Source organism: Haematobia irritans, chromosome 2 (genome assembly GCF_050003625.1).
Source record: "Haematobia irritans isolate KBUSLIRL chromosome 2, ASM5000362v1, whole genome shotgun sequence".
Lineage (NCBI taxonomy): Eukaryota > Metazoa > Arthropoda > Insecta > Diptera > Muscidae > Haematobia > Haematobia irritans.
The window spans coordinates 93,870,565-93,886,397 of NC_134398.1; the positions used below are offsets into that span (position 1 = coordinate 93,870,565).

Sequence of the window (15,833 nt, forward strand, 5' to 3'; positions counted from 1 at the left end):
CGAAATATTAAATGGGTCGCAATCAATACATTGGATCTTTTCCATCCATAATTTGAAGAGACTTGATAAAAATGTTATCGTCTTCATATATATTTTTGCACTTTTAATTTAGTGTTTTGGTGAAATACTCGAACATAGTACTCACCTTTAAAGGTGAGTACTATGTTCGGATTTTTCACCAAAACAATAAACTAAAAGTACAAAAATATGTATGAAGACGATTATATTTTGATCAAGTCTTACCAAATAATGGAAGGAAAAGATCCAAGGAATTGATTGCAAATAATTTTATATTTCTATATTAATTAATTTAAAAAAGTTACCGTGAAAAGAAGCTGGTTTTTAGCTTGAAAACTGAATATAGTACTCAGCTTAAAAACGTAATTTTTTCACGATTAATTTTCTTTAATAATCCATTTTAAGGAATACAAACTTTGTGAAAATTTGCTCTGGGCTATTCCCCATCAAGTTCTGATAAAATTTGCAACAAATACGTATAATTTCATGCATTTTTCTTACTGATTTTGTTTTCACTTTAGCGATTTTAGCAGCTAAACTCGAACTTAATACTCACCTTTAAGGTGAGTATTAAGTTCGAGTTTAGCCGCTAAAATCGAAATTTTTCACGATTACTTTTCTTTAATAATACTTTTTAAGGAATACAAACTTTGTGAAAACTTGCTCTGGCCTATTGCCCATCAAGTTATAATAAAATCTGCAACAAATATCTATAATTTTATTCCTTTTTTTGCTGATTTAGTTTTCACTTTAGTGAAAAAACTCGAACTTAATACCCACCTTTACTGTATACAACCAGCTTGTTTTCACGGTTACTTTTTTTAATTAATAAATTTAGAAATATAAAATTATTTGCAATCAATTCCTTAGATCTTTTCCATCCATTATTTGGCAAGACTTGATCAAAATATAATCGTCTTCATAAATACATTTGTACTTTTAATTTAGTGTTTTGGTAAAAAAACCGAACATAGTACTCACCTTTAGATGTGAGTATTAAAACCAGGATAACATTAGGGCTGTTTTCTTTTAGCACTGGATACCCTAAACCGTGAAGGACTAAAAGAAAACAAAGTACTCGCTTATCTAGGACATCTCCAAAAACATGCAACACTGTCATCAGCTGTTCAAAAACAATCACAGAAAAGAAGTGAAATCTTGCATTTCTAAAGGCCGGTACTATGTTCATTCTTGCGAAAAATTTTTATGGAAACCATTATTTCGCACATAGAAAGCGGCGTTTTGTTAGGTAGCTTGGAGCGCTATTTTACAGGGAGCGATATTGGATTAAGTTGGTGGTGTTGCTTGTTTTTACAAAATAACATTTTATTTTTCCTTAGGCAATTGATCTGCTATTCCTTTGATCCTTTGTATAGTTTCGGAACAAAAATATGGTCCGTATTTGATTTATAAACCCGCACAAATAGTTTTTAATAAATAAATTATTTCTTAATTCACATTGCAAATGGCGCCGTGCTATAAACGTCAGTTTTTCAACACGAAAAAACAAAGTATCACAAATGGAAAAAATTTCGCAAATTTTTCGCATTTTTTGGTTTTGTATGGAGTTTCAACGCGAAAACCGAACAGAGTACCGGCCTTAATGTATGAAATGCTCCAATTAGTAATAAATATTTACTGCTGCGATTATTTGTGACACTATACCACTTTGAATTTCATGTTTTTCGATAAATTAGTCACAATAAAGTGCTATTGTGAATCGATGAAGCGTCACTTTATCAAAACACAATCTGGCAAGATCGGCGCGACTTGCACTGATGAGATGTTCTGGATAGAACACCAGTGCAACGATGTTCTGGATAGCCCATACAAATGTTGTATCCAGTGCAAAAAGAAAACAGCCATATTACAACCTTGCTATTGTAGCGAAATAATGCCAACTAAATACGACCTTAAGAGAATAATGTATGCTTTTAGTTTGAATCAATTTGATTTTTATATAAATACAAATAGTTTACAAAATAAAATGTTTGTCATATATATTTGATGAGAAGTGATTTTAATGTATTTTCATCTCCTGAATTCGAAAATAGAGGTTACATTTTTATTTGATAGACTTTTTGAGATATATTTAGGAAACGACTATTTTATTCCCTAATTATAGAATTGAAGATAGGCGTTGTGTTCTTTTGTAATTTTATTTAATTAACTTTTAATGGAGAAAGAGGTGTGTGCTTAAGCGCTTACAAAAATAATGGGATGAAATCTTTGTCATGGCGAATTTTTACCGCTATTAGCGTTGTTACATCAATTGTAATTTTTTCAAAGTAGTCATGAATATAAAGTACTCATGATGCAATTAACAAAAGCATGTCAGGGTAGCCACATCATTGCCCCGCTGGATCAGGTTCACCTGAATCTGAGAGGGATGTTAACCAAACGGCCGCGGGCAGTACACCTCTGGCTGGGAACATCCATCGAAAAACTAACTGTTGCTGGCTTGATGTTATTTGATGAATCTGGCTTCTTGATTTTCTCACTGGAGGAAGAAATTTCTGCTGATGGAATATTCAAATCGGCATCATTCTCTGCAATGAAAGCTGGTTTAAGACGGTCTATACTGATATTTGTACATCGCCCTCGCACTAACACGTTGAAAAACTTGTCATATCGTTTTACGACCACAAAAGGCCCATCATAGGGATGTGTAAGGCTAGGACGAACAGAATCATTACGAATGAAGACATGCGATGAACTTCGCAGGCTTTTAGTTACGAATAATTTCGGCGTTGAATGATGAGCTGTGTCCGTCGGCATAATTCTTTGCATTGCAGATCGAAATTCAGACACAAAATCACTAGTTTGATCTTGAATTTTTGAATATTGAAAAAACTCACCAGGTATCCTAAGGGTTGAGCCGTATACCAATTCTGCTGGTGAAGCATTAATGTCTGGTTTGAAAGCAACACGTAGTCCTAGCAAAATCGTCAGCAAATTGTGTAACCATCGGTTTGGATTGTGGCATAAAATTGCGGTCTTGAACGTTCTGTGCCACCTCTCTATGATGCCGTTCGATTGCGGATGGTGCGCTGTGGTTCGCAAGTGTGTAGCTCCAATTGCCTTTGTCAATCAAATTGGCGACCACGATCCGAAGTTATCTTTGATGGAACACCAAACCTCGAAATCCACTGTGACAGGAGAGCCTTGACAACAGTATCAGCAAGCGTATCTGGAATCGGGATTGCTTCCGGCCACCGTGTATAGCGATCAATTATTGTGAGACAGTAACGTTGTCCACCACACAATGGAAAAGGACCAACAATATCGGTATTAATATGACTAAAACGTTCCGTAGGAGGTTCATATTTTTGTGGTGCTGATTTTGTGTGCCACTGAACTTTTGAGCGTTGGCACTGTAAACAATTTCGAACAAATATATCAGCATCTCTCCGCATGCGCGGCCAACAGAATCTGTCCGTTGGAAGCTTTGTTGTAGCCCGAACACCTGGATGTGATAAATTGTGAACAACTTCAAGAATTGTTGAACGAAATTGTATTGGGATATACGGACGAATGCGTGATGTAGATGTGTCACATACCAGTTGGATTCGGAACCAGGTATCTGCATGCTCTTTAAAGACAGTGAGGTCTGATTTTGCCGTATGTCTACAAGCTCCTCATCACTTTCTTGTGCCGCAGCTATTTTGGCGTAGTCAATTGATTGGGCAATTGTACTAACACGTGAGAGAGCATCGGCTGTCGCATTTTCGACCCCGGGTATATGTCGGATATCCGTTGTGAATTGACTGATGAAGTCTAATTGCCTAATCCTACGTGGAGAGGCTTTTTCAAGTTTTTGCTTAAAAGCAAAAATTAATGGTCTATGGTCGGTGATCACATGACATTTGCGACATTCTATTATGTATCGAAAATGACAAACGGCTTGATATATCGCAGTTAACTCACGATCATATGTTGAGTACTTACGCTGAGCATCCGACAATTTTTTTACCTTTTGGTTTACCTTTTGGTGAAGCGCTGCACCGACGGCGGTATCAGATGCGTCAACATACAACGATAGATCTGCTTCGGCAGCAGGGTGAGCTAAGAGGGTTGCATTAGCGAGCTCACTTTTACAACGATCAAAAGCGACCACTGCATCATCGTTCCACTCAACTGGCGAACAGTCATTCTTCTTGTTGCCAACGATTAATCTTTGTAAATGAATTTGGTAAGATACAGCATGCGTGAGAAATTTTCGATAAAAATTAATCATCGCGATGAATCTTTTGAGGTCTTGGGCGGTTTTTGGTTTCGGAAATTCTTGGATTGCCTGAACCTTTTCTGGCAAAGGTCGTATTCCGTCGGAGTTTACCAAGTGACCCAAAAATTTAATTTCTCTCTTTCCAAATTCGCATTTATTTAAATTTATGGCTAGATGATTTTCAGAAAGCCGTTGGAAAACTTTGATGAGATCGCAACGATGCTGTTCTATGGACGACGAGGCAACAAAAATGTCGTCAATATAAGGAAAAACGAAATCTAGCCCCCGCTAAACTTCATTTATTAGACGTTGAAACGTTTGGGCGGCGTTGCAGAGCCGTTGGCATCGGTATGACATGTGGATGACGCCATTAGCTGCGCAACGAGACCAGTGATGTTGTCCACTAGGCGGTTACGTCGCAAGTCAATGAGCAGATCGTAGTGCTTAACAAAATCAGAGCCGATTATCGGCGATGTCACATCCGCAATCACAAATGACCATAAAAACTCACGACGCAACCCTAGGTCAAGTTTCATCCTCTTTTCTCCAACTACTTTTATAGGGGTGCGGTTGGCAGCAAATAACACAACAGATGTTGGACGGACGTCAAACGTTTTGGGTGTCAGAGGTAGAACAGACACGTTAGCTCCACAGTCGACAAGGAAACTTGTTTGCGTGTGCCTATCCTTTACCTGTAGACGAAAAATTTGGTGTGCGGCGGGGAGTGTTTCGCCTAACTCCTCCGCCGGTGCTAATAGTCATTCGTCGGACCGTGATGCAGCTGACACTGCATTCATTTGTTGACAAGCGTGGCTGCAAGGACTACGACACTTCAGAGCATTCCGACCATACTTCCTACGGTACCAACATTCTTCAGAAGATCCATTATTTTGATGTGATGATCGACTTCGTGATCTATTACGTCGCACCGTCGGTCGTCGAGAATTTGACCGCGATCGGCTGGAAAGTTTTTCAAATTTCTTTCCCAGCTCTACGACAGCTAAACGCAAATCAGCCAATTCACTCGATGAAGCCTGAACATTTATTTCAATTTCATTTATTTCATTTATTTATTTTGGGTTCCTAATACACAAGATATATATATTATAATGAGTATTAGAATCAATAATGTTATAATAAATATAATAAGTAGAAAGATATTTTAAGAAGTATAATAATAATAATTATGAATAGGAATTACATATAATATGGTTATGAATTAGATATTAATATAATTTTTTTTTGTTATTTAATCGCCCTGAATTAGATATTTTGTAAGCTTCGTCTTGAACTGCGCTGTGTTGTATATACGTTGAAGTTGATTGGGTAACTGATTCCAGAGACGAGTCGCATATATATAAAACTGCCGCTCAGATAACTGACTTCTATGTCGAGTCTGTATCAAATTGTTACCACGGTTGGATCTAGCGAATGTTAATCGTTCGTAGAGGTATGATGGTTCCTTTGTGTGTATAATTTTTTGGAGGAATAACAGAGTTTTGAGTTGAACGTATTTGTCAAACGGGATACCAAAAATTTTGTTCGCAAAAAGTGTCACACTATCATAACGTTTCAATCCGAAGACATAGCGGGCAATATTGTTGAACGTGGTTGTTAGTCGTTTTAAGTTGGTGGTGTTACATCCAGAGAAAATTTCACAACAATACAACAAAGTAGGGAGGATATAGGATTTGGCCAACAGCAGTCTTATACGAAAAGGTGTAAACGCTTGAGTGTACCAAAGATTACGCAACATACCGTATATTTTACCACAGTTAGCATTAATATGATCAGACCAAGTCAAATTCTCATTAAAAGTTACTCCAAGATTCTTCCAGAAATATGTTAACATTGCCCAGACTTGTGGATTTCTTATGAATCAAAATTTCCTTCGATTTATTGGGGTTCAGAGCTAGGCCATTTCCATTCGCCCAATCCAGGATCTTGTTGAGATCATTGTTAACATTCATTACGCACCTATCGATTGCATCAGTAGTGGTAGATGTATATAACTGGACATCACCAGCATACATTCTTATGTTCGTATGTTCTAGCTGGTTCGGTAAATCATTTTTTTGTTGTCATCTGTGACGATGCATTGTTACCAGAAACGGTCAGTTGCTTTCTGTCTTCCAAGTAGCTAGACATTAATCGTACAGTAGATTCAGAGAATGAAAACAAGTGGATGAGTTTATAATACAAAGTCGGATAGTGGACAGTGTCAAAAGCTTTCGAATGATCTAACAGTACCAAAATAGAGACTTCATTTTTGTCAAGATTGTTACGTATCGATTCTACAACGTCAACTAAGGCAGTGAGACAGCTATGCCTCGGTCTGAATCCAGACGGTCAGTTATAATCTTATGTTCAATTAAGTATTGGAGAATTTGTAGATTAACAAGTCTTTCAAACACTTTCGAGATAAATGGTAAAATCGCAATAGGACGGAATTCGTTGGCACCCTTTGGGACAGGTATAATTTTGGCCAGTTTCCATAGTGTTGGAAATGAACTAGTTGTTATAATAGTATTTATAATATGAGTAATGTATTTAAGTATACTCGGAATAATAAGCTTGACAAATTTAGGACAGATTTCATCAGTACCGACAGCGTTTGACTTTATTGTCATGATACTATTAAGCACCTCATTATCAAATACATGCCTTAGACTAAAACCACGTTGAGAGGTGGACGTTACAGTTCGGGAATTATAGAAATCAGCATTCACCTCTGGCATCGGTATATGTACAAACTTTTCATTAAGTACGTTAACATCCAAGTTCGAGTTATGATTAGTAGTCTTTGTAATGCCAATTTTCTTTATTTCATTCCACGTCTTCCTTGTACTCGTAGCATTATTGAATTTGTTAGTATAAAAAATCAGTTTCTCATGTTTAACCTTTCGAACTACATCTTTTCTGGCAGATTGAAAGGTTGAGTAGAGCTCAAGAGTTTTGTATCTTTTCCACCTCTTGTATGCCCGTTCTCTTATATCGATAAGTGTTTTCACCTCACTCGTGAACCATGGTTTTAAGTCAGTTTTAATATTCTTTGTTACCATGGTTAATTTGATTAGGTGACATCGCATCAACAACAGAATCAGCTATTTTCGTGAATTCGGCTGGAGTGCCCGTTGAAGCTGCTATGACGGGCTGAACAAAATCTGGTCCACAAACCTTTTAGTGCCGCTTCTCCCAGTGTATTTCCGGCTACTCGCCTCATCTCGAAATACAATTCGGAAGGTCGTTTGTCTCCTAATGGAAGCTCGGACAGTAACCGATTGAGACGGCGCTGTTCACTGTCAGCAAAATGTTCGGTGATTTTCCTCCTAATGTAGTCGTACCTCTCTGTGAGTGGCATGCTGGCTATAACGTCGGCACGCTGAGAGACGGTATTCGGATCCAACGCTGCTAAAACGGTAGCTGTTTTTTGTTTGTCTGCTACAATACCAGACGCTGTAAACCAAAAATCCATGGTGGTAAACCACGCTTCGATATTCGTATTAGACATTTGAGGAACTGGTAATCTGGCATAAACCACCGACACATTTCCCACCGACGACGTTGTTGCTTGAGAAATGCCACTATCATTGCCGGCTCCATGATTATGACCGTCGCCGGTTTCATGATCATCAGGCATGCTGCGAGATTGAGGTTATGTAGTGACTTGGCAAAAGTCTCACAGTTAATTAAATATGAAGAAATTCTCTTTTTTTACACCAATTTCGGGGTCACCACTTTAGGAAACGACTATTTTATTCCCTAATTAAAGAATTGAAGATAGGCTTTTGTGTTCTTTTGTAATTTTATTTAATTAACTTTTAATGGAGAAAGAGGTGTGTACTTAAGCGCTTACAAAAAGAATGGGATGAAATCTTTGTCATGGCGAATTTTTACCGCTATTAACGTTGTTACATCAATTGTATTTATTAATTAATAATAATAATAATAATAATTAATATTAATTTTTTCAAAGTAGTCATGAATATAAAGAACTCATCCCAATAAACACAGGATAAGCGTTTTTCAAATGCAACAACTTTTCAGTTTGAGGGTAAATATAATTTTCAACATAAATTCAACATGACTTGAAATAGCTCATCTTCAATACATCTTCAAATTGTTTGCGAATTACTTCCAATTTGCCAAAATGTTGACGACATCTTTGAAAAGGTGTTGAAGATAATATGAGAAAACTTTGACAAAACACTACCCTAAAATGCAACGAAAAAACCATGTGGTTTTCAATACTTATTTGTGCAACGAAGTTCGTGGTCAATTGCAAGAAATGGAAAATTTTATACACATAACCAAATAGTTTATAAAAATAGGTAAGTGAAAATAAAAAATGAAATAAAACTTTAAGGAAGTCACTAAATGTATATCTCTTTGCAGAAAACTAAAATTATGGATTCTACGTTCTTGAAAACATTAAAAAGGTGACGTATGAAAAAATGGTGGACAATTAACTGGAACTGCTTCAAATAGTTTATAATAATTGGTACGTCAATATGAAAAATTAAATCAACACTTTAGAGAAGTCACTACCCAATAAACACAGGATGAGCGTTTTTCAAATGCAACACCTCTTCAGTTTGAGGGTAAATATAATTTTCAACATAAATTCAACTTGACTTGAAAAAGCTCATCTTCAATACATCTTCAAGTTGTTTGCGAATTACAACCAATTTGGCAAAATGTTGACGAAAACTTTGAAAATGTGTTGAAGATAATTGGAGAAAACTTTGACAAAACACTACCCTGAAATGCAACGAAAAAACCACATGGTTTTCAATACTACTTTGGACAACAAAGTTCGTGGAAGAAATACAAAAATGTGGAAATTTTTTAATAATCAATTGAAAAATGCTTATAATAATTGGTAAGTAAAACTAAAACACGAAATGAAAACTTTAAGGAAGTCACTAAACTCAAATCTCTTTGCAGAAGACTAAAATATTTGGATGCTGATTCTTGGACACATTAAGAGGCTGGCCGATGAACAATGGTAGTGGCTTATCGAGAAGAGAAAGTTTCCATAAATCAAAGTGCAACCAAAAAAACTTGGTATTTATGCTTTTCCATATCAACAACTACTGGATGATAATTCGCATCACATCGATAGTTTAATTTACATCGCATCATCGGTTTAATTTGTTATTTTGTGAATTGAAATTGCTGGAAATTTATTCCAATTATCTGGTCATCAAGTTCCTGAAAATTGCCAGTATTTTAATAACAACAATTTTGTAACACCAACGTTCTTGAGGAAATCACGAAGTACGTGGTCAGTTGGAAGAAATACAAATTGGTAAGTCAAAATAAAAAGTGAAATGAAAACATAATGGAAATCACAAAACTCGATTGTTTTGCAGAAAACTAATATCATTGGATGGTATATTCTTGGAAGATGTTGGCCGATGAAAAACCAATGAAGGAAACAACAAAGAAAAGTTTTCAGAAAACTTACAAAGTGCAACCAATTAAAACAAAGTGCAACAATTCCTATATCAAGAACTTCTGGATGAAAATGTGCATTACATTAATTTACATCCCGTCATCAGGTTGATATTTTGTGATTTCCTCTTGCTGGAATCTATTCTAACACACAAGCCAGCAAGTTCCTCGATAGTAATTATTTCAAATTGCCAGCATATTAATTAATAGTTATTTGACACCAACATTATGGAGGAAATGGAATTATACATGTAAAAATGTTTAAGATATTTAAAGTTGTATTCATAGTTTTGTTTATTAATACGTTTAATAAGATAATTACATTTTGATTGGTATTATATTATTATTTTTATATATTATTAATGTTATTTTTAAGATTATTATATTTGTTAACGAAAAAAATAATAAAATTTACAAAATCCCTAGAAATTTAGTATTGACTTTCAGTTAGAACTAGGATTGACTTTATTACAAATTGTGGTTTGAAAGGATTCGCAACAATGCTAGTTTTTTATTTTTCTCACGTTGAAAAATGTTTGAGAAATTATTGAGTAGCGATGCATTTCAATTTGAGGATTACAATTGAGAAATTATTGTTATTGTGTTGAATTTTACTGTTGAGGGTAATGTCTGTTTTTTGTTGAGAACGCGATTTTCTCAACAATTTCTCAACTTGAATATTACCCTAATCCTTTGAAAAAATGTTTGAAAAATTATTGAATTTTAGTATTTTTCAAACGTTTGTGTTTATTGGGTAAATTTAAATCTCTTTGCAGAAAACTAAAATCTTTGGATGCTACATTCTTGCAAACATTATGAAAAATGAGTGGCTTATCGACAAGAAAATGTTTCCAGAAACATTACAAGTGCAACCAATTAAAATTGTTAAAAACAACAAATTGTTGAAATCAACAATTTCTGGATGAAAATGTGCATCACATCGTCAGTTTAATTCATATGCTTTTATCAGTTTAAAATGGATATTTTGTGAATTCCTCTGCTGGAAATCAATTCTAAAACGCGGTCCAGTACGTTCCTAATTTCAAATTGCCCGCATGTTAAAAAATTTTAATGCTGATTTATGACACCAACAGGAAGGAAATCGAATGATCAATTCAAAAGTGTTTACTAATAATGTTTAAGATATTTAAAGTTTTGTTGTTTGTTTTTTTTTTTTTGTTCTTATTTGTTGATATGTTTAATAAGATTATTATTTATCAATTGGTATTGTAGTGTATTATGTAGTGTAGTGTATTATTATATATTTTATTTTGATGAAAATGAATAAATTATACATAATTCATAGAATTTTGGCTTTGACTTTCAATTTGAAGTGGGGATATCATTCGTACAAATTTAGGTTGAAAAGTATTTGCAACGATGTTAATTTTGATTTGATTCGCATCGAAAATTGTTTGACAAATTATTGAGTAGCGATGTATTTCAATTTGAGGATAACACTTGAGATATTATTGCTAATGTGTTGAATTTCACTGTTGAGGGTAATGTCTGTTTTTTGTTGAGAACGCGATTTTCTCAACAATTTCTCAACTTGAATCTTACCCTAATCCTTTGAAAAATTGTTGAAATTTAGCATTTTTCAAACGTTTGTGTTTATTGGGATGATGCAATTAACAAAAGCATGTCAGGGTAGCCACATATACTTATATTTTTAGTTTGTTACTAGACGCGAGAATCATATCTCAAGCTAGAAATGTCCGGTTATATCTTTGGATCTGTGATAAGTTAAGTGGTTGTAAATATATCGATGAAAATTGGGAACATTTTCATCATGTTTTACAGTTGTTCTGTGCCGGTGGAAAAGTGCCAACCGTTGAAATAACGTCCGGTTTCTCTCTATGCTCGTAAAGGTGATACTTTAACGTAAGAATAAGACTAGAAGAAAAATGACAAATTTGTAAGCATATTTTTTGAAAATGTGCCCTTTTTTAAATATATTTTGAACCACTTAACTGATCACAGATCCATATTTGTTCGCCACCTCAATACCTTGCATTTAAGTACCAATAACGATATAATCGTACATTTTTAGCTCAAGAAATGATTTTTCTAATGAAAAATGGACGAAAAACTAAAAATATAAGTATATCTCAAAAACCGTTTCATTAAAAAATTTTTAACCTCTATTTTCGGATTCAGTAGATGAAAATACATAAAAAGCAACCACCCCTGCCAACATTTTTTGAATTTGGGGACTCTTTTGAGAATCCCCACTACGTCGAAAACAATCATATACGACATCAAAAACTCGTCGGAAAAGCGCCGTCACTATTGAGAAGTTGTACCACGCCAAGTTACTACAAAAATGTTTCGCATGAGTGCAATTATTAGGTGCCTTTATAGATCAATTTAGAACGACGCCAATAAGGGACCCTCCAAACAATCAGAAAAAGTGCATTTTAAGATAGTTGTAAAAGAATCATTGTGGTCGAGTAAAACACGTTTGTTTAGATATTTATTAATTTGATTAAACATTTACAAATTCTTAAAAATATAACATTTATACCACTATCACATTACATTTAACATAATTTTTGGCATTAATGATGATGTTGAGTTACAAGTAGCGAGTTACATCCCTGCCAGCATTTCAAAGTTCCATTTCAACCTCATCGTTACCACAGACTCGTAAATGTCACTTCAACCATCATGAAAAGGTACATCAAAAAGTACATGCAAGTAATTTGCCATCCCTACTGTTAAACGCCAAGCGCAACCAGCTTGTTATATTTTAATTAAATAAAAACGAAAATAAAGTTCTGAAAACATAGATTATACGCTTAAAATTGTGAAAGGTATATTGGTGAACAATTTGGTGATTTTCCAAATGGAATAAAGTGATTGTTTTTCAGATATTTTACAGACACGCTGCCTCCATGGAATAAAAACACTGGTTGATAGACGCAGCAACATGTAACTCGCTACTTGTAACTCAACATCATCATTAATGCCAAAAATTATGTTCAATGTAATGTGATAGTGGTATAAATGTTATATTTTTAAGAATTTGTAAATGTTTAATCAAATTAATAAATATCTAAACAAACGTGTTTTACTCGACCACAATGATTCTTTTACAACTATCTTAAAATGCACTTTTTCTGATTGTTTGGAGGGTCCCTTATTGGCGTCGTTCTAAATTGATCTATAAAGGCACCTAATAATTGCACTCATGCGAAACATTTTTGTAGTAACTTGGCGTGGTACAACTTCTCAATAGTGACGGCGCTTTTCCGACAAGTTTTTGATGTCGTATACGATTGTTTTCGACGTAGTGGGGATTCTCAAAAGAGTCCCCAAATTCAAAAAATGTTGGCAGGGATGTTGCTGCGTCTATCAACCAGTGTTTTTATTCCATGGAGGCAGCGTGTCTGTAAAATATCTGAAAAACAATCACTTTATTCCATTTGGAAAATCACCAAATTGTTCACCAAAATACCTTTCACATTTTTAAGCGTATCTATGTTTTCAGAACTTTATTTTCGTTTTTATTTAATTAAAATATAACAAGCTGGTTGCGCTTGGCGTTTCACAAAAAAGGGCTTTTTTAACAGTAGGGATGGCAAATTACTTGCATGTACTTTTTGATGTACCTTTTCATGATGGTTGAAGTGACATTTACGAGTCTGTGGTAACGATGAGGTTGAAATGGAACTTTGAAATGCTGGCAGGGACTAATCAAATGTAAATTTTAGGGTAAACTAGTGTAATTACTAATTGCTTTTTTACTTCTTTTCATTACAGATTGTTATGTTTTATCCTCGTGTATAAGGCCAAAGAAGACAAATAAACGAAAATAAATTCTGTACAACACTTCAACTAAACTTCCAATACTTCGATGGAATTCAATTTCACACATTTAATAATTGTAGAAGTTATTGTATTGAATGATTTACGGCTTTCATTTTAACTTATCCTTAAAAACGACAAATTTTGTTGCTGGGACAACAAACATTTGTGGTTGTTATAGCAGTAAACATGTTAGCTATTTCAACTAACGCAGTTTTCTATTTCAGCAGCGATGTTTGTCAAAGACTTTTAGCAAACACGTTTGCTAATTCAACAGCATTTGTTTGCTATTTTAGCTGTAAAAAATGTTTGCTGTTTCAACTAAGGAATGTTTGCTGAAACAACTACATGCTACTGATGTCCCTTTTTCAGCAAACAAAATGTGCTGTTTTAGCAAACATTTTTGCTATTATGAGTAACAAAATTTTTTGAGTGTACATTTAGTGACTTCCTTAAAATTTTATTTCATTTTTTATTCCACTTACCCTGCCAACATTTTTTGAATTTGGGGGTGCTTCTGAGAATCCCCACTACGTCGAAAACAGTCGTATACGATATCCAAAACTCGTCGGAAAAGCGCCGTCACTATTGAAAAGTTGTACCACGCCAAGTTACTACAAAAAAGTATCGCATGAGTGCAATTATTAGGTGCCTTTTTTAATACATTTAGAACGACGCCAATAAGAGCCCCTTCAAACAATCAAAAAAAGTGCATTGTAAGATAGTTGTAAAAGTATCATTGTGGTCAAGTAAAACACGATTGTTAAGATGTTTATTAATTTATTAAACATTTATAAATTCTCATAAATATAACATTTATACGACTATCACATCACATTTAACATATTTGTATGCATTAATAAAAGATTGATGTTGAGTTACAAGTTGCAAATTACATGTTATAGCGTATATCAGCGAGTGCTTTTATTCCCAATGGAGGCAGTGTGTCTGGAAAATATTTGGAAAACTATCACTTTATTCCATTTGGAAAGTCAAAAATTGTTCACCAATGTACCTTTCACAATTTTAAGCGAAATAACTATGTTTTCAGCACTTCATTATCATTTTTATTTAAATAAATTATAAGAAGCTAGTTGTGCTTGGTGTTTCACAAAATATAAAATGGCTCTTGTAACAATAGTGATGGCAAAATACTTTCATGCGAATAGTGATGGCAAAATACTATCACAGTTGGCGATTGTTGCAGTGTCACTTACGAGTCTGTGGTAGCGATGAGGATGAAATGGAACTTTGAAATGTTGGCAGGGTACCTATTAATATAAACTATTTGAAGTAAATTCAGTTATTTGTCTAAAATTTTCATATTTTTTTATTTCTTCCAATTGACCACGAACTTCGTTGCACAAAGAAGTATTAAAAACCACATGGTTTTATCATTGCATTTTAGGGTAGTGTTTTGTCAAAGTTTTCTGATATTATCTTCAACACCTTTCAAAGATTTCGTCAACATTTTGGTAAATAGGAAGTAATACGCAAACAATTTGAAGATGTATTGAAGATGAGCTGTTTCAAGTCAAGTTGAATTTATGTTGAAAACTACATTTTCCCTCAAACTGAAAAGTTGTTGCATTTGAAAAACGCTCATCTTGTGTTTATTGGGTTGTTACAAGAGCCATTTTATATTTTGTGAACACTGTAAGATTCTTTACAAACACCGACATTCCGTCCGGAATGTAAAGCGCATTACAGACTATCAGTTATTCCGGACGGAATGTCGGGGTTTGTAAAGAATCTTACAGTGTGTCGGATCGATACGACTTGTCGGCGATGACTAAATAATCGATAAATGTGTTATCGATCCCATGAACATGCAGCAGTATCGATTATGCCTTCGGACTTAACTTATAATGTGCACAATATATGGGATATGTTCGACACGAGCACTGTCGTTCGGAATAACTGATAGTCTGTAATGCGCTTTACAGATTATCAGTTATTCCGGACGGAATGTCGGTGTTTGTAAAGAATCTTACAGTGTGTCGGATCGATACGACATGTCGGCGATGACTAAATAATTGGTAAATGTGTTATCGATCCCATAAACATTCAGCAGTATCGATTACGCCTTCGGACTTAACTTATAATGTGCACAATATATGGGATATGTTCGACACGAGCACTGTCGTCCGGAATAACTGATAATAAGTAAAGCGCATAAAGCGCATTACGAATGTTAATTTGATTGTAAGAATGTTTGTACAACTAATCTCATTACCATTCGAATAACTTCAAATTGATTTTATAGTGGATAATTGACCGCCGCCGGATGGATAAATTTATATCGGCTTTGCCGTCTAGCCGC

At 34.6% G+C, this 15,833-nt stretch overlaps 2 long non-coding RNA genes across 2 annotated transcripts in view; both read left to right on the top strand.

The window, feature by feature from the left end:
• LOC142225804 (uncharacterized) overlaps positions 1–15,833 on the top strand; it is a 347,314-nt gene that overhangs the window by 19,311 nt on the left and 312,170 nt on the right. The window lies entirely within an intron of this gene.
• On the top strand, positions 8,380–10,129 carry LOC142223333 (uncharacterized). The gene is made up of 4 exons (XR_012718686.1): positions 8,380–8,574; positions 8,639–9,125; positions 9,191–9,554; positions 9,619–10,129. It is a non-coding gene; the product is annotated as an uncharacterized LOC142223333 (long non-coding RNA).